At 39.5% G+C, this 25,999-nt stretch overlaps 1 protein-coding gene across 2 annotated transcripts in view; it reads left to right on the top strand.

The window, feature by feature from the left end:
• The window catches only part of zgc:172282 (leucine-rich repeat and fibronectin type III domain-containing protein 1-like protein), a 315,052-nt gene extending 292,778 nt beyond the window's left edge, over positions 1-22,274 (top strand). For both annotated transcript variants that reach the window (XR_010801233.1, XR_010801215.1), the window contains one exon: positions 21,966-22,274. The gene's annotated coding sequence lies outside the window, so the exon portion shown is untranslated. The remainder of the gene's footprint in view (positions 1-21,965) is intronic.
• Positions 22,275-25,999: the final 3,725 nt, after the last annotated feature.

The following is a 25,999-nucleotide window of genomic DNA, read 5'->3' as shown; positions in this document are numbered from 1 at the left end:
ACTATGTTCAGGTTCTAGAACATCATATGCTTCCATCTCTTTCAGGGAAGACCCTACATTTTTCAACACGTTAATGCCAGACCACATTCTGCAGCAATCACAACATCATGGCTATGTAGGAGAAGGATCCGGATACTGAAATGGCCAGCTTACAGTCCAGATCTTTCACCTATAGAGAACATTTGGCACATCATAAAGAGGAAGGTGTGACAAAGAAGGCCCAAGACGATTGAACAGTTAGTGGCCTGTATTACACATGAATGGGAGAGCATTCCTATTTCTAAACTTGAGAAACTGGTCTCCTCTGTCCCCAGACATCTGTTGAGTGTTGTAAGAAGAAGGGGGGATGCCACACAGTGGTAAAAAATGGCCTTGTCCCAACTTTTTTGGGATTTGTTGACGCCATGAAATTTTGCAACAACATATTCATTATCTGTAACCGCTTATCCAATTCAGGGTCATGGTGGGTCCAGAGCCTACATGGAATCATTGGGCGCAAGGCAGGATTACACCCTGGAGGCAGCGCCAGTCCTTCACAGGGCGACACAGACACACACACACATTTACTCACACACTCACACCTACGGACACTTTTGAGTCGCCAATCCACCTACTAACGTGTAACGGAGCACCCGGAGGAAACCCACACGGACACAGGGAAAACACACCAACTCCTCACAGTCACCCGGAGCGGGAATCGAACTCACAACCTCCAGGTCCAGGACTGCGACACTACCTGCTGCGCCACCGTGCCACCCGCAACAACATATTTTTCCCTTAAAATGATAAAATCAAAATTTAAACTTTTGATCTGTGATTTGTGTTCTATTCTGAATAAAATATTAGATGTTGGCACGGATTTTTTGGAATCCGGTTTGTACTTCCATACCCATGCACATGATCTGCTTTCAGCCCACGAACGATTGGCAACCGTCTAATTTTGGGGGCACGGTTTTACATGCACACCTCCAAGCCACCTCAAACTCCAGCCCAAACCTTCTGAGTTTGCCCCCGCACTCCAACGCTTCTCTGGGCATATAAATTCATAATTACAAGTTTGTGATGATAGTAATTATAGAGGAAAAATGTGTGATTTTTATTACCAAAGAAATTAAATTGCAAGCAGATTTGTTGCACTTTACAGATTTTACAGGGTTACTGAATTGCTGACTGATTTTTCATGAAGCAGCATAATGAATACCTAAATATAATCTGAAATTACATTTGAAATGGCTTAAAGTTTCAAATTTTACTTGAAAATGTCTGCAGACATTCTGTATCAGTTTGACTATTGACTACTATTTTAAACACCAGCACATGAACACTGATGAAGAATGCAGTGCATGATTAGTTTCTGCATTGCCATTATTACAAGATTTGCATAAACATGTCTGGCCTAAATTCATCAGCTGGCACCTACTTTAAACCTATACAAGTCTGATTGAGTGTGAAAAACAAGAATAGGCAGGAAAAAAAATGCAAATTCATTCAGTTCCATATCACTCAAAAAGCCAGTTGATTGCTAAAATGTTACATACTCTTCAGCACTACATGACAGCAACAAGATTATATCTCATTGCTGACATGCCAGTGAGAGCTACTACAGTAGATGTGCTCTCATGGTGTAGCTCAAGGCACGGAAACAATATAACAGCAGCATAAATAATTTAGTTTGCTGCTATTTCTTGCTTCAGTCATAAAATGTTTTCATAAATTCCCATGCCAAGCGTTGTGATGTCCAGGATGGAGACTTTGCCAAACTAGATTAAGGAAAAGAGAAAAGCTGCTTTAAATAAGCAAAATCAAATTGTTTAAAAGTACTACAAACACGAAATATTGATTGGTTTTCAAGGCCATATGTTTACTGAGAGTGCACAGCCTTGTCCTTAAAGGCCTCCAATGCCAATTACACATGCGATCTGAGATCCTCAGATTAAATACCCTGCTGTTAAAGGTGCAGACAAGGAAAAATTTAGATGTAAACAGTGGGTGCATTGTCCAACTATTGATCACCGATATGTCATGCTCAACCATGACTTTGACAGTTTTAAAGGTCTGGCAGGCTCAGATGAATATGGATTGTTCATTTTGACTTTCTGTTCCTCTACTTAAAACTAGTGCAATAAGTTAGCAAGTAAATAAGACTGAAAAATATCACAGCATGTCTGGGTGTCATTAGATTGGCTATTCAATGTATCAGTATAAATTGTCCAACTCAGTAGTCTGTAGAAAGGGAAATAAATGGAGGTGTTAATCTCTGCTGATACATGTATGTGGATGTATGCTCATCTAACATGTTCTGAAATGTATTCTAATATATTCTGAAATGAAAGGCACTAATGTGCATTTTGTTCTCTTTTGTTGCATTAACAGCTATTCTATGAGGATTTATTGGCTTTCAACCACAGTGATATTTACTGAGTCAGGAATCTCTCCAACTCATCTCAGAGCTATTGAATGGTAGTTAATCACTCCAGAGAATGCAGTTGCACTGCTCCAAAGCCCAGTTATGTGGGGGTTTACACTCCTCATGCCAAAGCTTAGCATTGGGCACAGTGACCTTACTTAGGTTCTTAGTGGGACATCCAAGTTGTAGTGCATTGCAGCAGTCTAAAGCATTTATTAATTTTTCTGGGTCAGTGTGGTTTAAGGCCTTCTTGGATTTCTCAGCCTGTCAGTGTTACAGAGACATAGAAGATCTGTAGATATATCATACAGTGGCACTTTGTAGTTATACAATTACAGACTATAGTCCATTTTGGCTGTTGGCCCCTTTCACCCTCTTCTTCAGGATGACCACTACAGACCAGATATGTTGGGATGGGGCATCTTTCTCAGTGAATAAGTATCTCAGTGTTGCATTTGTGAAATCAGACACAGCAAAGCTGGTGGATTTTTTTAAAAAAAAACATGCCCACTCACAGTCAACCCTATTACATGCAACAACCTTGTTGCTCCACTTTGTAGATGAAAAGTCAAAGACAGTATCATTGGTGGTTTCATGGTTTGTATTGTTCATTCTCTAGTCTTTCATTAGTGACTGTGTGGGCACTGTACATGCCCACAGGATGTTGTTGGCACCATATTTTTTTTAATTTGATGGTCCAGCAGTAATACTGAGGTGTTTAAACTGTCACTGCTCTGTCAGATCCACTCAAACCAGCACAAGATACAATAACACAGCACCATTTCAGTATCACTGCAGAGCTCAGAATTATCCACCACCCAAATAATATCTGCTCTGTCTTGGCCTTATAGAATTCTAACCATTGACAAAGCAGCCATGGCCTAATAATGGAGTGTGCACCCGTGTGTGAGTGTGTGTGTGTTCAGTGCCTTGGATGTGTTAAACGCGAAAGACATTTCATTGCTTGTTGTACAATGACAAATAAAAGATCATTTCACATTACATGTTTCAGGGTTGAAACGGGGCAAACAAATTATGCAGAGCAACTGATGGACTAGAGTCTGAAATTGTAGAAATAAAAAGTGATTCTCTATGATCAAAGGAGTAGAATGGACAGTGACTGCCAAAACAAAATGTGATTCCGATCATTATTTATTTTTTTTATTTTTTTATAAGTATTTGCTCAGGAAAATTCAAAACAAGCAAAGAATACAAGTATACACATAGTTTTGGTGCTTTTTGTACAATAAATAATATAAATAAATGATTAATAATAAAATAACAATACGTTTTCACTGACCAACTTGCATTTTGTAAATAAACAAAATTTAATTTGTTGTCAGTTACAAATCTAGTCACATGTGCTTGGAGTATTTATTGAAAGAAAGAAAAAAAAAACTGAGTCTGCCACTGCATCAAGCAATGCAATCTGAAACTCACACAAAGAGGAAACAAAATGTCATTGCAATTTAAAGAAAGGTGACATAACTGTGCCTCAATTTTTGGAGTGTGCTGTAATTTATTGCACTGTGTTGAAATCTGTGTTTATATGTACAAAATACAATTAAGTTGTTCAGCGAAACCAATGGAAATGTTTTCAGTGTGGATTGTCTGTTGAATAAAATGTCAAATTATTGCTTTTTACAAAATGTTTCAGCTTTTCTATAAAACGGAGCTTGTATATTTTATTGAATATCTTGTGCTTTTCTTCTGTCTTAGTGACATTAATTATTAATGTATACAAAACTTTATGTATTTTAGTCACAGCATTTTTACTGATTATATTATGTGAACATTTGCCTACACCCCTTCTGTCCATTTTGATTCACAATATTGCTGAATTTGAACACATTAAAAATATTTGTTTCCTTAAAAACCAATCTGTTTAAAATATAAAGCATACAATTATTACACATTAGTGTTCACTTAAAAGTATATCAACAAAATATTTTACAAAACTTCTACCCATTACTTTTATAAGGTTTTTCTCAGTGGTCCGCCCATGAATTTATTCTTTTTAGTTCTGCTAACTGAACCCATAGTCATAACCCAATTATTAATTAGCAAATTATAAAATTAACAAAATCAACAATGGTCAGCCATTGTTGATTTTGTTAATTTTATAATTTGCTAATTAATAATTGTGGTGGAGAAAATAAGAAAGTAGTTTATTAACCTTAAGGTGGTCAACACACAATAGCACAGAGTACTATGTGAATGTGGACAAAGAAGATGTTTTCACAGAGAGTTTATAAAGATTTATACGTTTATACGTCATAAGCATAAGATAATCACTCTAAGTTTCTGCAAGCTTAGTCTCCTTAGAGACGTCCCAGTTTGATAAACAAGATGAGGGACAGATTGTTTTGTTCTGATAAAGCACTGACCTGACATACACTTAGTTTCTGAGTTCTGTTGACGATTAGAAATGAATATGCAGACAAAACAAGCAGACAGGATCTTTCAACAGAGACATATAAAAATTCCCATTACAATAATGACTGATTAATTGTGCATCATTAATCAAATACTACAGTGAAGACACTAAGAATGTTCAATTCATTATTAAGATATAAACATAATGTATTCAATATTAAAATATAAAATATGAGTGTTATTAATATATTCTATTTATGCTATTATATATTGATGGATGAAAAAGGTGATTGAGGACCTCAGGCAATGTAAGGCATCAGAGCATACAGAATAGTAGTGTGCCTGCTGTTTGCTGAAATAGACTTTCCAGGTGAGGAAGGATAAAGGCTATTGTTCTTAACTGATTTATAGATATGGAGGAGAAAATATTTTTAAGGCAGAAGGCAATTCAAAAACTGATGTGGATGTGACAGAAAATGAGAAAATAAATATGGCTAAATCTAGTCTCATGAGTTTCAGAAGGAATTCAAAGACACCTTTTTAAGTACATTACATATAAATGATTGCAGATACTACCTTTAATTAAAATATATTTAGGATTTCAGTTGCAATGGAGAGGTTTAATGTAGGCTTATTTATTAGTTTAATTTCTCTGCTTAATTCCTCTCCAAAGTATTTGCATTTGATGTCATAGTCCACCAGGGCAGCATGGTGACGCATAGTGTGGCAGTCATACAGCTCCAGAATCCCGGGGTTGTGGGTTCCCACTCCGGCTGAAAGTCTGTCCGGAGTTTGGTTTGTTCTCCATGTGTCCATGTGGGTTTCTACCAGGTGCTCCGATTTCCTTCCATGTTCCTAAAACACACTTTTGCAGGTGGATTAGTGACTCAAAGTGTCAATAGGTGTGAGTGAATGTGTGAGTGTGTTGCTCTGGGAGGGACTTGCGTCCCCTCCAGGGTATATTCCTGCCTTGCTCTCAGTGATTCCGGGTAGGCTCCGGACTCACCGTGACCCTGAACTGGATAAGCAGTTACAGACAACGAATAAATGAATGAACTAATAGTCCCCTGCCACCTTCCCCGAGCAAACAGTTTTTGACATGTCAAGCTTAATTTCTTTGCCAGATAAAACACCATTATTTAACTAATTGGTGCTCCATGGTGATAGCATATAAATAAACCCCTTAAACATATTTTCCCTCCTGCATTGTTCACATATTTAATGGCTTATTTGCTGTTTGATAACATTAGTATAATAGGAGCCATAATTCATTAAAGTCAGGCTTGCTCCAAGCTATTAATCATAATTTCAGACACATCATTCGTTATGTGGGGAGCCGTGGCCTAATGTTTAGAGAAGAGAGCTTAGGACTGAAAGGTCTTTGGTTTGGAACATCACTGTCCTCCCTCAGTCCATGGCGGAGGTGCCCTTGAGTACAGGCACAACTGATGCCCAGGTGCAGGGGATGGCTGCCCATCACTCTGGGTGTGTTCACAGCCCCTAGTGCACTAGTGTGGGTGTGTGTATGTGTGTTCACTGCCACAAATGGGCTAAATGTGGAAGACACATTTCATTGTATATTGTACAAACTGTAATGTACTGCCCAGATGAAAAAATTTCATTTTCTACCTGCACTGCTTTGAAACAGAAAATCCTAAATGATCAGTAATGAGTTTGAATAAACAGAATACTTATGGAGGCAAAATGTGACTCAATCGCTAAATAAAAAAAAAGTAAAATTTGACTGAATATAATTTTTATGTCCAAAGGTATGTTGGTATAGATTATTATTCATTCAATGAATAATATTCAATGTTGAATTTTTCATTCTCTAATAATGGCTATTTATATAGACCACGCTGCCTTTCTGCTTTAAACTACACTATTTCTTTTGGGTAACTAACAAAGTCATGTCCGTGTAATTTTTAGTTGCATTCAAAAATAGCCTGAAACCATTATTCCTCCTCCACCAAACATTACATTTGATCACATTGAGACACTCCTGTCTTGTCTTGAAATTGAAATGTAATTCATCACTCCCCCTAAATGTTCTTCTAAATGGCAATCAGTCTATATTGCTTTCTTAGTGAAATACGAACACGTACTGTTGCCAACTATCCCGTAAAATACTGAATCGTCCTGTATTTGGACACTAAAAGGTGAGTTTCATTTGGAACTGATATGGGACTCATTTTCTTCCATATTTTTAAGGTCACACTTTATACGCAATAGACAGAAATATGCAGCTCTCTCCCAGCTATAGCGAGGGGCAGATTCTCCACTGTTCCTAAATAGAGAATGTGCTTTTCATTGGTTTGTTACCTTTATTTATCCAATCAGCAGCCAGTTACATTGTCCTACATTCAGTTCTGCAGCCAGTAAGATCACAATCCCTCCTACAGGGGGTTGTTTTGCACAGAACCATATGTGCGTATGGCTCTGGTTAGCTGTGATGAGAGCAGCAGATCAGTGCTGAAAAATTGGATCCTACAGCTCTTCCAAAAAAGTTGGGACACTAAACAAATTGTGAATAAAAACTGAATGCAATGATGTGGAGGTGCCACCATTTAATATTTTATTCAGAATACAACACAAATCACAGATCAAAAGTTTTAACTGAGAGAATATCTTTTTAAGGGAAAAATATGTTGTTTCAAAATTTCATGGCGTCAACAAATCCCAAAAAAGTTGGGACAAGGTCATTTTTTACCACTGTGTGGCATCCCCCCTTCTTCTTACAACACTCAACAGATGTCTGGGGATAGAGGAGACCAGTTTCTCAAGTTTAGAAATAGGAATGCTCTCCCATTCATATCTAATTAATTCCTCCATTTCAGTACCTGGATCCTTCTCCTACGTAGCCATGATGTGATTGCTGCAGAATGTGGTCTGGCATTATCTTGTTGAAAAATGCAGGGTCTTCCTTGAAAGAGATGACGTCTAGATGGGAGCATATGTTGTTCTAGAACCTGAACATAGTCCTCTGCATTAATGGTGCCTTTCCAGACATGCAAGCTGCCCATGCCACAAGCACTCATGCAACCCTATACCATCAGTGATGCAGGCTTCTGAACGGACCGTTGATAACAACTTGGGTTATCCTTGTCCTCTCTGGTCCGGATGACATGGCGTCCCAGTCTTCCATAAAGAACTTCAAATTGTGACTCATCTGACCACAGAACAGTCTTCCATTTTGCCACACTCCATTTTAAAAGCCCCCTGGCCCAGTGCAAACGTCTGAGCTTGTGGCGCTTGTTTAGAAATGGCTTCCTCTTTGCACTGTACAGTTTCAGCTGGCAACGGCGGATGGCACGGTGGATTACGTTCACTGACAATGCTTTCTGGAAGTATTCCTGAGCCCATTCTGTTATTTCCTTGACAGTGGCATTCCTGTTTGAGGTGCAGTGATGTTTAAGGGTCCAGAGATCACGAGCATCCAGTAGAGTTTTATGTCCTTGACCCTTACGCACAGCAATTGTTCCAGATTATCTGAATCTTTTGATGATGTTATGCATGGTTGATGATGATAACTTAAAAGTCTTTTCTATTTTACGCTGGGTAACACCATTCTGGTATTGCTGTACTATCTTTCTGTGGAACAATTGTGGAATTGGTGATCCTCTTACCATCTTGGCTTCAGAGAGACCCTGACACTCTGAGAAGCTCTTTTTATACCCAATCATGTTGTCAATTGACCTAATTAGTGTTCATTGGTCTTCCAGCTGTTCGTTATATGCTCAATTTCCTTTTTCCAGCCACTTGTCTCAACTTTTTTGGGATTCGTTGATACTGTGAAATTTTGAATCAACATATTTTTCCTTTAAAATGTTACATTTACTCAGATTAAACTTTTGATCTGTCATCTATGTTCTATTATGAATAAAACATTGACATTTGCCATCTCCACATCATTGCATTCAGTTTTTATTCACAATTTGTTTAGTGTCCCAACTTTTTTGGAATCCGGTTTGTAGAAAGAAATAATGTTAGCTTTGTGTCCTGGAAAAACTACATTTCATTCTCCCCCAACACATCACAGATACATTTTTGAATCAAAGTAATTCTGCATACATTATTTTGGTGGTTTGTTTTTAGTGAGAGCATGATCAGACTTTGATCCGACCCAACAATCCAACCAGAACAAATCTTATTGTAATTAATGAACATTTTAAATGGGTAATACTGCATTTGCAAAACACATGGACAGATTCTGCTTTGTCATTGAAAAATATTTGTTTCTGGTTATTATATTCAAAAAGGATTTAAATACTAGTTCCCCGGCCTCTACCTCCTTATTTTGATTTCAAAACGTTTGCAACTCTAAGCACACGAGAAAGTGTAGTGAGTTTCCTGACTGTGAGTGTCATTTCAAGACAAACATAAAGAAAAAAACATCAGTTGAATGCCTGTTACAATCTTTAATTAACCTAATTGAAAAACCACTGATGCATTAGTTAAATAGCTTTATGCTATCAGCGGAAACCTGATTATTGATGAATGCAAGGTAAGCCTGTTGAAAAATCCAGTTAAAATGTTCATGCAATAAACATTGCTGTATTTAGGGCAGACTGAATTGATGTTTATTTTAGACACCTGTATATAATCAAAAGTTGTTCACAACTCAGTTTTGTTTTTCTACATGTAGATAGATGTCACACCTTTGGGCTATGTTTTAGTTTGGTTCTTTGCTGTGTTCTATTCAGTTTTGATTCCTGGTTATTCCCTATTCATGTGATTTTCCTGCCCTCATGTTTCCTCTAGTCATATGATTCCTCCTCCCTCATGTTTCTAGTGTCATGTGCCTTGATTGGTTTCCAGGTATGTCTTGTCTGTGGTGTCCTTTTATAGACCGTCTGTGTTCCTTAGTGGTTGGTTTTGTCTTGAGGTTTCTAACACCCACATCGCTAAAATATCCAATTTATTTCTTTAAAGGCAGCAGCTACTTGTGGCTTTGCCTAATCTGTACCTCATCAAAGATAGTTGCTGGTATGTGGCAGTTACCCCAGACCTCCTTGGTTAAAGCTTAGCCCCTCTAATCATTAATCTCTAGTGACAGCCCTGACTCCAGAGAATGCATTTCTATTGCACCAATGGATTCTAATGAAGTGTGCTTTACACCTCTGCAGCTGAAGGCAGTGAGAGTGGTGATTTAAGGCTTGTGTATGTTTGTTCAAGCATGGAAAGGCTATCTGTGAATTCCTTAATAAACAGTTGAGCTGACATTGGCAGTTTGGAACTTGGTAGCACTGCAACTAAAGATGCATTTTGTGCACTATCATGCCTAAAATTGTTGTAAAGTACTGAACAGGCATGCAAGTTTTGCACCTGAGAAAATTCTATTTAATTATCTGGTAATCTAGACTGAGTGTCTCTGAACAACATTAACATTAGGATAGACTGATTAGGGTAATAAATGCTTACCTGTCCTAATTTCTGAAGCTCTCCCAAGAGGACCCAAATATAGTCACCATACAATACCTGTTTCAGCGAATCACTTCACTTATGATTGAACCTGACAATGCAGTAGCTGGAAGGAGTGCAATGCAAATTATAAATGTGTAATCAAACACACCAGAGTTAATGGATGAGGCTCCTTCGTTCCAGAGAGCACAGTTCCACCTGTGTTAACAACTGGTGCAACTTAAATCTGTCAAAGCTTTTCTTTAAAAAGAAAATTATTTTGTTAATTTATTCATTCATACTTTAATGATTTAAAAGAACTGAAAAAGTGTAGATTATTTGCTTGTTCCTAATGTATTCATAGTAACAAGAGCACTCATTTCGGAGACTCCTTCACATCAGAGTGTAGCCCATTATTAGCACAAATCGCACATATAATAAATTGAGGACTGATAAATTTGAGTATCACATCTTGATCGTTTGGAAAATGGTGGGGTGGATAAGACTTCCATTTGCAAGATTACTGTGTTATTGAAGAGGTTAGAAAATTCATGCCAGATCATTCCTCACCAATTGCCCCAAGGCTTCCACCAAATCCTCCAGCAGTTTTTCCTGCTTTATATCTAATGGTCAGACAGAAAGTAATTGCATAATCAATAGCTGCTGATGAGAAACAAGGTGCAGTGATATGAATCATAATGAAAGCCAAAAAAGCATTCAGCCTCTATAATGGGATTCTGAAAGACTCTATCTCTCTCGCTCTCATTTCAGCCCACAGACTGGCTTTTGTGTGAGAAGTCAAAATTAAATTTTAATTTAAAGTGAAAATTTTTAAACATTTTGACATGTTCTGGAGGAGACATGGAACATTGTGTCAGAATGGACCACCACCACTTTGTAAGTAACTGCATATAGTGTTGATCAAAATTATTGATGCCTGCTATGGTGGCAATGCAAGAAGTGGTGGATACCAATGATGGGGGAAGCTGTCAAGTGGAAGAATGAGGATTTTCAAGCTTGGATGACTTGGGGAGCTCCCATTTCAATGGATGGCAGGCAAAAAAGATTGTTGCTTTGGCAATTGCCGAGACAAAATTCAGAGAGTGGGAGGTTTGGAGTGACTGTTGGGAATGACATCCGTGCGGCTTCAGAGAGGTGTAATACAGGCCTCTAACTGTTCAATTGTCTTTGGCCTTCTTTGTCACACCTTCCTCTTTATGATGCGCTAAATGTTCTCTGTAGGTAAAAGATCTGGACTGCAGGCTGGCCATTTCAGTACCCAGATCCTTCTCCTAAGTAGCCATGATGCTGTGATTGCTGCAGAATGTGGTCTGACATTATCTTGTTGAAAAATGCAGGGTCTTCCCTGAAAGAGATGACGTCTAGATGTGAGAATATGTTGTTCTAGAACCTGAATATACTTCTCTGCATTAATGGTGCCTTTCCAGACATGCAAGCTGCCCATGCCACAAGCAATCGTGCAACCCAGTACCATCAGCAGGCTTCTGAACGGAGCGTTGATAACAACTTGGGTTATCCTTGTCTTCTCTGGTCCGGATGACATGGCATCCCAGAGTTCCATAAAGATCTTCAAATTGTGACTCATCTGACCACAGAACAGTCTTCCATTTTGCCACATACCTGGCCCAGTGCAAACGACTCAGCTTGTGGAGCTTGCTTAGGAATGGCTTCCTCTTTGCACTGTACAGTTTCAGCTGGCAACGGCGGATGGCACGGTGGATTCCTGAGCCCATTCTGTTATTTCCTTGACTGTGGCATTCCTGTTTGAGGTGCAGTGACGTTTAAGGGCCCGGAGATCACAAGCATCCAGTAGAGTTTTACGCCCTTGACCCTTATGGACAGCAATTGTTCCAGATTCTCTGAATCTTTTGATGATGTTATGCACGGTTGATGATGATAACTTAAAAGTCTTTGCTATTTTACGCTGGGTAACACCATTTTCGTATTGCTGCACTATCTTTCTGCACAACAATAGTGGAATTGGTGATCCTCTTACCATCTTGGCTTCAGAGAGACACTGACACTCTGAGAAGCACTTTTTTTACCCAATCATGTTGTCAATTGACCTAATTAGTTTTAATTGGTATTCCAGCTGTTCGTTATATGCTCAATTTCCTTTTTCCAGCCACTTATTGCTACTTGTGCCAACTTTTTTGGGATTTGTTGACACTGTGAAATTTTGAATCAACATATTTTCCTTTAAAATATTACATTTACTCAGATTAAACATTTGATCTGTCATCTATGTTCTATTACGAATAAAATAATGACATATGCCATCTCCACATCATTGCATTCAGTTTTTTATTCACAGTTTGTTTAGTGTCCCAACCTTTTTGGAATCTGGTTTGTAGAAATTTTAAGGTGAAGTGCAGTAAATTCCTGTAAAATAGTAATCCAGCATTTCCTACAGTATATACAGACAAACAAGTACAACTATGCAAGCATATTCAGCATATACTGTATTTGCTGGACCTTTATAGTGTTTGTAATACAATGGGTTTGGCATCCCAATAATGGGAAGGTAGAGATATAAATACCCTTCTTATTAGAGGTCGTTAAGAAGGTTGTAGGTTGTCAACCAGAGCCAGCCCTGACCAAATTGGAGCCCTTGGCAAGATTTTGGTTGGTCCTCAGTGGCTTAGAATACGCAGAGATGAGTTTCAAATCATTCAAAAGTGCATCTGAAGAGAACAGAGGAATACGTGATTTGCCAAATTGTCCCTGGCACACCAGAGGCAAAAGTGTCCTCCACACCCCGAAAAGATTGGAGCCGGTGAAAGCAGTGTGCTGGTGCCTCACCCTCACTGAAGGACTACCCCTTCAAGTCTGGGGAAAATTGTGTGTGTGTGTGTGTGTGTGTGTGTGTGTGTGTGTGTGTGGGTGGGTGGGGGGGGGGTGGGTTGAATCTTTGTGCTGTAAGCCTCAAGCCTCAGGGTAAATGAAGCATTTCATGAGGATCCTTGGTCAAAGGATTTCCTCATGATTGTGCCCATTGGACCTCTCACGGAAGTTCTCACGGACTACTAACTATTATCACCAGTAGATTGACCAGAGGAGGATGGGTCACCCCTTGTGAGCCTTGGTTCCTCCCAAGGTTTCTTCCTCAGCTGGGGGAGTTTTTCCTTGCCACTGTCGCCCCTGCCTTGCTCACTTGAGGGTTTTACATTTTGTTTTTTTTTTTTACATTTCATGTCAAATCTTTGTCTTACTGGGATTCTGTGAATCTGCTTTGTGACAACATCAGTTGTGAAAAGCGATATATAAATAAATTTGATTTGATTTGATTTGATTTGGACCTCCCAAACATTCAACAGCTCCAGCATCTGCTCCTCGTGCAGCCCCAGTATGTGCCCCTCGAACTGCCCAAGCCCCTGCCTCCGTGGATGTCAATGCAAATCCCCTTCCTCTGTGGATGTCAATGCAGGACTGCTTGCAGCTCCTGCTCCACTGAACGCAGCGCCCGATGCTCCAGTGAACGCAGCATCTGCTGCACCTTCTAGTGTTTCCAGGTGTTCCTTGTTTGTCCTGTGCATTTATACCCATTGGTTTGCAGTGCTCCCTTGTCTGGTCTTGTGTGTGGATGTGTATCCATCTGTGTTTACCCATGTCTACTCTGTTTGATGGCTTTTTCCTGTCTGTCCTAGTCTTAGTTTGTTCCTGTCTAGACCTGTTCATTTTAATGCAGTTTGTTTTCTATCCAAGTTTTGGATTAACTGTTTGTTTTGTTTGTCTGGTTAATAAAAGATCCCCAGTGTGTACATCTGCCTCCTTGTCTTCCTTGCCCAGCCATGACATTATACTACAAAACACCAGAGTATCATACAGAGAGAACAAAGGGGAGTTTATGTTCAGTAAAACACTGCTGTTCTTATAAGGGCATACTCTTAAAATCTTTAGGTGGAACTGGAAACCAGCAGACCACTCAACAGTGCTTATACAAAACATATTTTGTAGTGATTTTGTGTATTTAAATTGTTTAATTTAATTTTCCTTTCCACCTTAAATAGCACAAATGTGTTTACAGTAGTAGTACACTAGTAGTAGTAGTATTTAAGGACCTAAAAATTTAAATAAGCAGCTGCTTATTCCTACATTATATAACCTCTAAATTTCGGTCATCTTTTCCTCTTCTTTTACATTCAGTCACAGAGCCCCTCCTCCGCCACAGGTAAATCTTACTGTGTGGAGGGAGAATGTGGGGACTGATTTCCAGAGTGATAATATTGGGGCTTATGTATTAACTATGAACTTATAAAGTTGTGGGTTAACTGTAATATTTAGAGATGAAATTTTTCTTTCTCCCCCTGGGCACCTCTGGACACCCAGCAACTCTCGCGTTTACCTAGTCCACCTAATGATGGGTGGACCTTATAATTAGGACCTTATAAGACAACTTGACAAACATGACAGTCAAGACAACATACTTCTAAGCAGATTCACTAAAGTGGTTTAGAGATTTTACGCATCGGGAGCTCATCTGCAGTTCCCAGATGCCCAGGAGCCCAGCGAGTGATTGATCCCTGCACATAGCATATCTTTTTCTTTGTCTGTTTCAATCACTTTTAACTCGTCTGCTGAGAGCTGTAATCATATGCCTGGATGGAGAGCTAAGAAAAAACACCCTAAGATTTTTTTATTCATCATTCATTCATTCATTGTCGGTAACCACTTATCCAGTTCAGGGTCATTGTGTGTCCAGAGCCTACCCTGAATCACTGGGTGCACATTTGAATTCACAAAGACTTAATGTAAAAACTTTCTTTTTAAAAAACTTTTATTTCATAATTTGCTAAATGAATGACAGAAATGGATGACGGGTCTAGACTAGTTTAGCATCTGGACTCTTTTTACTAATGGGCCATGTTGTAATCCATGCAGAATGGCCTTACTGAAAACAGCAAAGCTTTCCCAGAAAAAGTTAAGTTCTGGATGGCAATATGTTGCTCCCACATCTACCATCACAGATGTTGGTTTTAAACTGTGCACTTTTAACAAATCGGTTGCTTCTTCTTTTTCCTTGTCATGGCTGAGCAGGGAGGACAAGGAGACAGATAATGAGCGGGCAAGATTACAGACGAGACACAGGTGGAGACACTGAGGACTAAGTAGGCAGGACTAAGGTAGAGACAAAGGAGATGGTGAAAAAAAAAACAATAACAGGGGCATTTGCTCCGAGACAGACAGCAGAAAATGACAAGAAAAGGCCAGAGTGTGACATTCTCCACTGCTTGGAGGATGCAGTATCCATGATTTCCAAAATAATAAAAACTAGATATTGATTTGTCTGGCCTAAGAAAACTTAATTAGTGAATGACCGATATGGGTCTTTTGATTGCCGAGGCTGATTTTTAGACAGCAGTAGTGGCTGATGGCCGATATGTAAAGCTGATATTCCTGTTCCTTAGGCAGTGAATAAACTAGAGGCATTGTCATGATTTATTTTTACAGAAAACCCTTCAAATTTGTAAAAGAAACCATTTAGAGGTCCTGAAATATGTATGAAGTGGTCAAAAGCTTATGAAAACCACAAAAAAAATGTAGGCGCTTGTTTTATTTCTGAAAAAAAAAGTTAGTGACTATAAACTGAAGAGTCCATGAGTCCCATTACTTTTTCCTTTTTAATATCGTATCTCCAGGGGTCTACTTTCATCAGGTAAAATTTGGAGTTGATACCTCCTACTGATTTGAAGTTATTGAAGCTGGAGCAGACAGTGGACAGATGGCCTTTCCAAGTGTCTCTTTAGACCCCAAGCTCTCCATAAGGAAAATGACTAATTTTACTGCAAAAATACAGTGTATATATCTTGTATAGACCTACTGTCAACATCTTAGTGTTTTTCTTAACTTTCTATGAGGAACTCGTCTCCCGTCCCTCACCAAGTGGTCATTTACCCCTCACCAAACAGTAAAAACCCTTAGTTATGGTGTGTTTATTCTGATGTACTGAGTTTATTTCTGATGTTTACACTTGTTTCTGACTGAGTACAGTGTTCCTTTGAATGACTGATGTCATGATCAGTGGGGGAAATGTAACTAGTAAAAGACATCTAAGCTTTAAAATATGTTTATTGACTTGATTATTGTTCGTGGAGCTTGTGGCTGTCAAACAGAACCGTTTGAGTCTCTCTCGCTGTGTCTGGGTCTCGCAATGTCTGGATGTGGGTCTTGCGGTGTCTGGCGCTGAAAGCATATGCACTCTGCTGCGTATTTGTCCCTCCTCATTGGTGGCACGTTGACATAATTCTGCCACTGATTGGTCTACAGGCTTGATGTTGTTGGAAAGCTGAGTTGATTTTTTTTCGGCCAGTACTCTTGACACAAACATGAGTTTAACTCAGATTTAGTCTCGTTTTGAAGGGGGCTATCTAAGGTAAGCGCTGCTGTGCTAACCTTGTATGTGAGCCGCTTGTGGACTCTTCAAGCTTTGAGAAGCTGCGGTTTTGTCATTGATGAGGAAGAAACCTGAAGTTTGTAACACCTTATTTTTTCAGCTTTAATTCCTTAGTCCTATATTATAGCGGCTTATCCTTGTGATCCTAAGAGTCTGCCCGTTTGATTGGTGTATGATATGTACACACTGACTGAAATATGGTGCAGAGAAAATTCTGAATATCTGTCACCAATATTTTTTCATAACAATTTCCAATAACAGCAAAAATACTTATTTATAGAGTGGGATTATATATAAAATGATAAAATCAATGAAAATCAGTGACCTTAAGCTTTAATTTGGTACATTGACTGTGGACTTTGGACCTGTTGTACTTGAGGTATCCCTTACAGAATGAATGACCATAAAGAGGACGCAGCTAGCACGGACTATTATTTCGAAGAGACGTTCAGGAAAGTCCAGGAGTCTCTGGCGGTGAAGGTGGGGGATCAACCTGCTGCCCTGCCGTCCGTTATGGGAGTTCCCTCCGAGTTTGAGGGGCCTTCAAACGTTGAGGGTTTCCTGCTCCAGTGCCACCTGTATTTTAATTACCTGACGGTCCCAGCACCACATGAATTCGTTAAGGTAATGTTCATGAGATCCCTTCTCAAAGGGGTAGCATTGCAGTGGGCTGATCGTGTGCTGGGAGAGAGAACCCTGCAAATTACAGTGGAGACCTTCAGTGAACTATTGAGAGCCAGATTCTCCCGATCGACTCTCAGGACATCTCCGCAGGACCCTCTGCTCCCATGGACTGCCCCCTCAAGTCCGGGGAAATTTTTTTGGGGGGGTTAAGGGTAGGGGCTTAGGACAACGGAGGACAGGCTAACAGGGGCACACCTCTAGGGGATCTCGTGAGTGCGCCCGTTAAACCCCCTAAACCCTTTAAAGCTCCAGCGCGAGCCCGGCGAGCAGCACAAACTCCCCTCAGCGTGAACGCGGCGCAGCCAGCCGCTCCCCTCAGCGTGAACGCGGCGCAGCCAGCCGCTCCCCTCAGCGTGAACGTGGCGCAGCCAGCCGCTCCCCTTAGCGTGAACGCGGCGCAGCCAGCTGCTCCTCTGCTCGTGAAAGCGGCTTCAACGGCTGTTCATGCCCCCGAGACTGTTGCTACGGCCGTGTCTGCCCCGGTGACTGTAGATACGGCCGCTTCCGGTCGTACCCGTAGAACGGCCCCACGGACTTCGGGGCCGATCCCCAGAACTGTGCACAGGCTGGTTCCTCGGACTGCCCCACAGACATTCACCAGTCCTGGGCACCCCCATGTTATTTTGATTCCTGTATCTGTCCCTGTCTTGATTCCTGTCTCTGTGCTTGTCCCTGTACCCGTGTCTGCTTTCATTTCGATTCCTGTCCCTGTTTCCGTGTTTGTGTCTGTTCCTGTGAGTGTCTTAGTACCTGTTCCCCTGCCTAGTCCTGTTCAGTCCCCTGTTAGCCCTGTCCAGTCACCACGTAAACCCTCTGTCCAGTCTCATGCCCAGTCCCCTGTTCACTTCCAGTATCCATCCTCAGTCTCAGCACCTGTCCAGTCTATGTTTCAGTCCCCTGTCTCTGCTCCTGTGTTGCCTCAGTCCCCGTTTCAACCCTCTGTCCCGTCTCCTGCCAATTCCCAGCACTCAGTCCCATCGTCTCTCCTGTCTCCCGTCCAGTCCTTGTTCCCTTCCAGTGTCTTGCCCAATGTTAAGCACCCCGTCCAGTCACATTTGTCCACTCCTGTCCAGTCCCATGTAAACACTCCCGTTCTGTGTCGTCCTTTCTAGTCCCAGGTCCCATCCCCTGTGAATTCAGTCTTCTGTTTTGTCCAAATTCTAGTTTCTTGTTTTCCTTGCCCTCTCCTGTGCCAGCTCCTGGGGGGTTTAGGAGTACGCGCCCCGGGAGTTGCGCGTTCATGGGGGGGGGGGTCATCTGTCACACTCACGTCCCGTTTAGTCTGTTTTCCTTCCTCCGCACATGGCTTTGTTTTGTTTATGTTCATGCCCCGCCTTTGTTCCGCCTCCTCGTCTTTTCCCTTGTTATCCGTTTCAGCTGTTTCTCGTTTGTCGGTGTATTTAAGCCCTCTGGTCTCACTTCCTCTTGTCGTTCATTGTTCTTTGTTCCGTGTTCCTTGTTCCACGTTAATTGTGCTTCGTGTTCCTACTTCATTGTACCTTGTTACTTGTTTCGTTCGCGTTGTTCGTCTCTCTTGCTCGTCTCTCGTGTTCGTTTCTCTGGCTCGTCTCACGCCCGTTTCATGCTCGCTTCCTGTTCTAGTTCGTTTGTGTTTGTTTTGTTCAATAAAGTCTGTGTTCTTAGCGTTTGCGCCCGCCCTCCGTCAGTCCGCACCCCGCGCCCCTTACAGGTATACTGACGGATATAACAATAAGTTATTTTTTTTATAGGCACCGCCGATCAATGAGCGAAATAAGAGGCTAAATAACACTGGGTTTCTAGGTTACAACTATCAACTCAGTCGTTTATCATGCAGATTATTGAGTGTATGTTACAAGGAGCAGCCAGTAATAAATAGTGAGAGCTGAAGAAGAGAAAATAATTCACACCGTTGTCTCTGATGAGACGGCATGCAGCTACAGGTTGGAAGCTTGCACTCCTGTACTTGTGCTCAATGATGTCTGTCTGTGAGATGGCAAAATGGACGCAAGGGTCGCTCTAACAGCAAGAATGACGGAGCTGCCTACAGCATTGCCTATGTGCATTGTGTAAATGTCAGCCTCTTGCGCTAATATATAGGTTGATGCCAATTATATAAAAAATGCCAAAAATCAGCCAGATTAATCAGCCGGCCGATATATCTGTCGATCACTACTTTTAATCATATTTTGTGCCATACAAACCCCAAGTTTAGCAACTTTATCCATCACAAACTTCTATGTCCATGGCTTGCTATCAGTCCTGGCTACGGGATTGATAAAATATAAAATAATTATATTAGAATATGAACCAAAAGATAAACTATTGCACAACTCTGAAGGAAATTTACTACTGTATGATATTCCAGGTATTCTCAAGGATTTTACTAATTTCATGTATAGTATTCTTGCTGAGCTTTGCTGTGAAAAATACTATTTCTTGAGTGTTGATAGGTGATAGCTATCGAACCTCAGGCAGATTCTACAAACAACATTTCCAGAAAATTTGGGACAAGTTGTAAAAAGAACATTCTCTTTTAGCTTTAGTCAACTGACAGATGTACAAAGAAAAGACTTCCAATATTTTCACTTAACAACATTTCACATAACAAGTGGTATTTTAATATAAATATGATTCCGGGTAGGCTACGGATCCACCACGACCATGAATTGGATAAGCAGTTACTGACAATGCATGAATAATATTATAATCATACACAAGATAAGATGTAAAATATCCTATGCCAATCCATTAGAGCTTCACATAGGGCCAACCCAACACTCTGCCTACCAGCAGCCGCACTATTTCTATTGTTCTAATCCTACAGTTTACATCCTTAGGTTGCTGTGGCCTTTAATGATCTGATCAGCAACAAGCTACCCTTAACATCTAAGGTTACTCATTGAGCCCATCACATGAGTAACCAAACCACCCACTGCATCACTAGCTCTTCACAGGCGTCCTCAAGTAGGCACCTCCATTCATCAATTTTTTGCTGAATTAAGCCCACAAGACTTCCAGAAGTCTCAACTGTGAAGTCTGGCGTCCCAGACCTACCCCCCTCCAAGCCAGCTTTACAGTCCTACATTGCCCTTAAGTATCAACAATCGTAAACCCACATTGGCTTCCCTGGTGACTACGGCTGTACCTAGCCCCACTGGCACTGTTAATACATGCTCAGTGGCACCAGTTCCATGTGATCTTTACGTGCCACATTACCAACCACTAGAACAGCACCTCTACAGTGCATTTCCCCAACTAGTTCCCTCACCTCAGCTGTCAAGTCCGCATACTTCAGCTTCTTTCTTTCGAATGCTTTGTCTTATGCATCCTCAAATGCAACTGTTGAAAAAAACTATCCATTTACATTCAGAGTACATCACCATATCTGGCCTTAGTGATTTAATGCAATGAACTCTGGGATCTGTATTTTTTTTTACCTACGTCCACCAATCTCATGCTTCACCCCATCTTCCAATATTTATAGCCTGTGCACACTCTCAAATACGTTACCCCTCACGCACAAACCTAATCACTTTATTACAACCACTCATCACTGCACTTACCTCTAAGCGTTTGATGTCCAACAAACATGCTAAAACCCTTAGCACCTGATTATGTCTCCATGCTGCTCTACTTCACCTAATGGTGGAATATCTTGTGGCAACTCTAGCTCCTTTGCTTTATCCTTATCAGTATAAACATCACTGAAATGCTCCTCTAATAATAATGCAGTAATTTTAATAATGAAATATTTAGTAATTTTATTTATTTAAAAATCATACAATGTGCCTTTTTTTAGATTCTGTCTCTCACACTTGAAGTGTACTTACAATAAAGATTACAGACCTCTCCATACTTTGTAGGTGGAACAACTTGCAGAATCACCAAACTGATGACCCCCTGTGAAAAGTTAGTGATTGCAGTGGATGTTTTGGGTACTCATGGGCTGGGCCCAATGAGTATTCTTTGTTGTTAAAGGTGGCTGATTGCTGATTGGATCATATATGGCCACAGCAACCCTAGTGGTTATGTGTAAGATACCATTGCATTTAAATAATATTGGCTGAAGCTTTTAGCTGATCAGATTATAAATGGCTGCAGCAACCTTATTTTTAAGGTGTACGATTCAAATATTGAACAATAGGTGATAAACATTTTGTGGCGACAGGTAGTGAGAGACTGGGGTGGGCCTTACGTGAAGCTCTAAACAGTTGGCATAGGATCATTTTGATCTTATTCTGTGTGTTATTATAATTACTAAATTTAATATTTGCGAAATTACAAAACAAGTTGTTCACTGAAAACACTGGATATATTTTTCTTTGTGCTTTGTTTAGTTAAATTACATTTTTCAAGAGAATGAACAAATCACAAAAAACACCTTCAGTTTCCATTTTACAAAATTATCCAGCTTTTCAGGAAATGGATTTTAGGTCTTTGATATGTTTGCTATAGAGTTGCTGTGCTTTTGTTATGTATAGTTAATAAGTATTGATGTAAGATGTAATTAAGTATGATGTAGAAGATTGCTATAAAAGAGCTAGGTGAATGTTTGGTCTTGAAAGAGTCATGCTATATGGTTTTATGTAATCCCTTGTTGTTGCTCTCATATTTTTAAGAGGTTGTTTTCCAATGATATGCAACATTCAGAGTCAAATTCCTCTCTCTCTCTCTCTCTCTCTCTCTCTCTCTCTCTTTTAGGTATTTACATTTTGCCATCCAGACATTACCCATTTGAAGTCCTTCAGAAGGAGGTTAAAAAAAGCCTTACAGCACCCACTTGTCATCCTGATCTCTTCCTCTTCCTCCTTATCTGTCAGTAATTCTCCAACTGCCAAGTGAAAACTGAACCAAGATTTCAATCCATGAATAAATGGTGACAAACACCATTTTACTTGGTTTACTTGGGAGCACAATATATCTTTTTTTTTTCTTTATTGATTGTTCAGTAATTTTAATTTGGTATATTGTTTTGGTAATTGTACATAATCAATTTCAAATTCTATAGTTTTGTACATGTAATTTTTATGGTGTGTATTTTTTTTTTTATAAATTAAAAGTGTTATTTCTAAGACTTCTTTTGTCTCATAATTTATCTTGAGAGGTTATAGCTAAATTTGATCCTAAATGTTTTCTTTAGTTGTTATATTTGGCAATGCAATTAAACGCTTCTCACAGTGCTTTACACATATTTTACATTTATTGAGCCCATCTATATATGCATCTGAATCTTTTCTTCACAAAGATTAATGCAGTGCATAGGCTGATGTTCTCACAACTGATTGTACTGCTGCCAGCATAATGAAAAATTTACGGCACTACAAATGATCTTTTTTTAGTTACATATTAACAAGGTGTGCAAAAACAACATGACCATTGATGATTTCATGTATTCATATACAGAAATGGGAGCCCGATATCATGACTGAAACATACCTATGCTACTAAAAGACCACACAGCTAAAACGTACATTTAACTACGTTTATCTTGATATGCACACCCTAGCCTCTAAGGCCGCTTGGAAAACGGCATGCTGAACCGCAGCAGGTAGTGTCGCAGTCACACAGCTCCAGGGACCTAGAGGTTGTGCGTTCGATTCCCGCTCTGGGTGACTGTCTGTGAGGAGTTGCGCCCAATGATTCCAGGTAGGCTCTGGACCCACCGCGACCCTGAATTGCATAAGTGGTTACTGATAATGAATGAGTTAAATGTACGTTTTAGCTGGTGTGGTCTTTTAGTAGCATAGGTACATTTCAGCCATGATATCAGGTTGAGAAATGGATACAGTAACCCATCTGTAGATACAATGATGATGTATTTGTTACAGTTATGCTATTTAGTGTTGTTAAGTATTGTTATCGCATAGTTACACAGTTATTAGAGATGCAATATATAAATAGAGATAATAAAATCTTGACCCTCACAACAAGCCAGAGCTGCTGTGGCATAAAGCCACATTGAAAAGCCAAATTGAAAAATAAATCAATAAATAAAATCAAAGGACAAATGCACATTATAACAGCTAAAGTAAACAAAGCATTTACACAATAATAATAATGCCATTTACACAAGATCAGTCAGAAAATGTTTTAGGAGATTTAGCCACACAACTTCACACAGCAAAATGTACTGGTGAGAACAAGATAACCAAGGAACAAAATTTGCAAAATTAAAGCTTTAACAGGTGGGGTGTGGGGGAGCATAAAACACAAAAGAATATATTGTTGTAGGATGGGCAGAGGCAGTGTGAATAAATTAAATTAAATTTGAAGCCTGGAATTTGAAGTTCATTGTTGAAATTTTAATGAAATGCATCAGGTATTCCAAGATACAGTACTTACCAATAAGAAATTAGTAGATGTAAGTCCAGTCAATTCCATTGTTATATATGTATATATATGACATATATATGTATATAAAAGTGCCTTTCTAAAAATATAAATAAATACAATTGCAAAATTACTATTTCATAATAATGTTGGAATAAATTATAGAAACTACAGGGGAATCTCAATATTTCCAGTTAAAAATAAAATTGATAGGCAATACATTTCTCTCTGTACATATACTGATGTTTTTATACTGTCTAGTATTTGTTTAAACACCCCCAAATACAAAAATCTGCAAGCTGGAGCATAAATAGCTAGGTATGCTTCTTTTTCTTCTATTCCATCTTAAGGACTGCAGCTGTTAAAGAATCAGATTTATGCTGACTTGGATGCTGAAGGGCTGATCATAAAGTAAATGCTCAGCTTACACATGGGATGGGTGGGGCATGACCAGCAACAGCTTATTTGCATAAAAGTGACAGAGCCCTTAAACGGCTCATTCTGAAAAGAACTGAAACTGGCAAGAACAGAGCTGGTGATATCTCTTTATGTGAGAGTGATTTTGTGCAATTAAATTCATTGATTTTATACCCCATAGACCTATTCTAATTTGTTAGTTAAAAAGGTATAATATGTGTCCTTTAAATTAAAATTTTAATTTAAATTAAAATGCTCCAATGTGGGTGTGAGGTCATTTCATACCTGCACTGATGCTGTCACTATACCTTTAGAAGTGATATCAAACACTCAAATAATGAAGAGAAATATGATTTATTTAATACAAGAGTGTCCATAGGTGTGAGATAATGTATGTCACTGGTGTGTGTGTACTCCAGTGTTCCCATTTTGCACCCAGTGATTCCTGATACACTCCAGACCCTCATGACCGGGTGTGTTCCGGCCTAGCACCCAGTGATCCTGGATAGGCTCCAGATCCACAGCTACCCTGAATTGGATAAGTGGTTATAGACAGTGAATGAATGAAGAAATAATTTATACTCTCAGAAAATAAGGTAAGGTATAGGTACAATTTTGGTCACTGAATGTACAATCAGTGTAAATGTACATCAGCTGTATTAATGTCAGACTCAAAAATGTGCAAAATAAAAGAACTTCATCCTGCTTCCAAGTTGGGCTTATGAAATCAATAAAATTTCAAAATCGTCAATTATAATAGAAAAGGTACAATTAAGTTTCCTAATTAAAGGTACTGAATATGCACCCTTAAGGGTCCTGCAGTAACTGAAATATGTACCACCATAGTGACAGTTTTTCTGACAGTGCATAAACAATTTTAAGTTAAAAAATCTGGTATTGCCTGAATTCCCATTTTTTTTTCAAAACTCAAAGTCCATTTTCTTTGAGTTTTTTTTTTTCCCAAAGTCCAAAGTCCAGGATAACAACTATTTACAACTCTTGTTTTCTGCTTAGAAATACAAAGGTAAATCATCTTAACTTTTTAGAAATAATGTCATGTTTGAAATATCTTTCAAAGATACCTGTGAATACATCCGCAGGAAGATAATGGAACTGGTGCAAATAAATGATGTACCTTCTACAGCTCTACAGTCAGGAGTTTGATTCTCAATGATGTTGAAGCTATCTGTGGGCAGGAGTTCTAGAGAGCTCTATCATATAGTGTGATGTTAAAATATGAGCATCAAGTTGTATATAGCCCTCCCCTTTGTCTCTATAATTTGTTCCTATCATATATGTTATGTTCTGTAATCTTTAAGCTTAGGCTGCTACGAGATCCAGGCCTGCAGTCCATGGTGTTGCGTGATGCCGTCGCAAGTCTCAGGGCAGAAAGAAAGCTGGGATCTGCATGAGGCTAAAGGCTAGTTCTAGTCGCACAGCTACACCCCTGCTATTCCTCGCAAACGTTTGTGCCATCAAGAATAAACTGGACTACATTCAACACCAGCATGAGTTCAGAGTCTGTTGTGTTTTAGTCTTTGTGGAATCATGGCTTAGTGAAAACATCCAGACAGCGCAATTCAGCTAGAGGGGTTAACCATGTTTACAGAATCAGAATCAGAATCAGAAATACTTTATTGATCCCAGGGGGAAATTGCAATTATTACAGTAGCAGCCAGTTGTAAAAGAATAAACACTCTAATAAAAATTTAACACAAAAGGAATTTTTTACAATATGTACACATCTATAATAATAAATACGGATATACTGTATACAGCAGTATGAGTATTGCACATTTGAGTTGTTACACTCATAATTAAAAAATTTGTTCTATTGTTGTTACTGTACATGTGAAAGGTGTCGTGCTTTAAGTGTGGAGTTATAAAGTCTGGTAGCCACTGGTAGGAATGACCTCCTGTGGCGCTCTGTAGTGCATTTTGTCTGAATGAGTCTTTCACTGAACGTGCTCCTGTGTCTCATTACCATG

Source organism: Hoplias malabaricus, chromosome 1, assembly GCF_029633855.1.
Source record: "Hoplias malabaricus isolate fHopMal1 chromosome 1, fHopMal1.hap1, whole genome shotgun sequence".
Taxonomy (NCBI): domain Eukaryota; kingdom Metazoa; phylum Chordata; class Actinopteri; order Characiformes; family Erythrinidae; genus Hoplias; species Hoplias malabaricus.
This window is presented reverse-complemented; position numbering and strand designations above follow the sequence as displayed.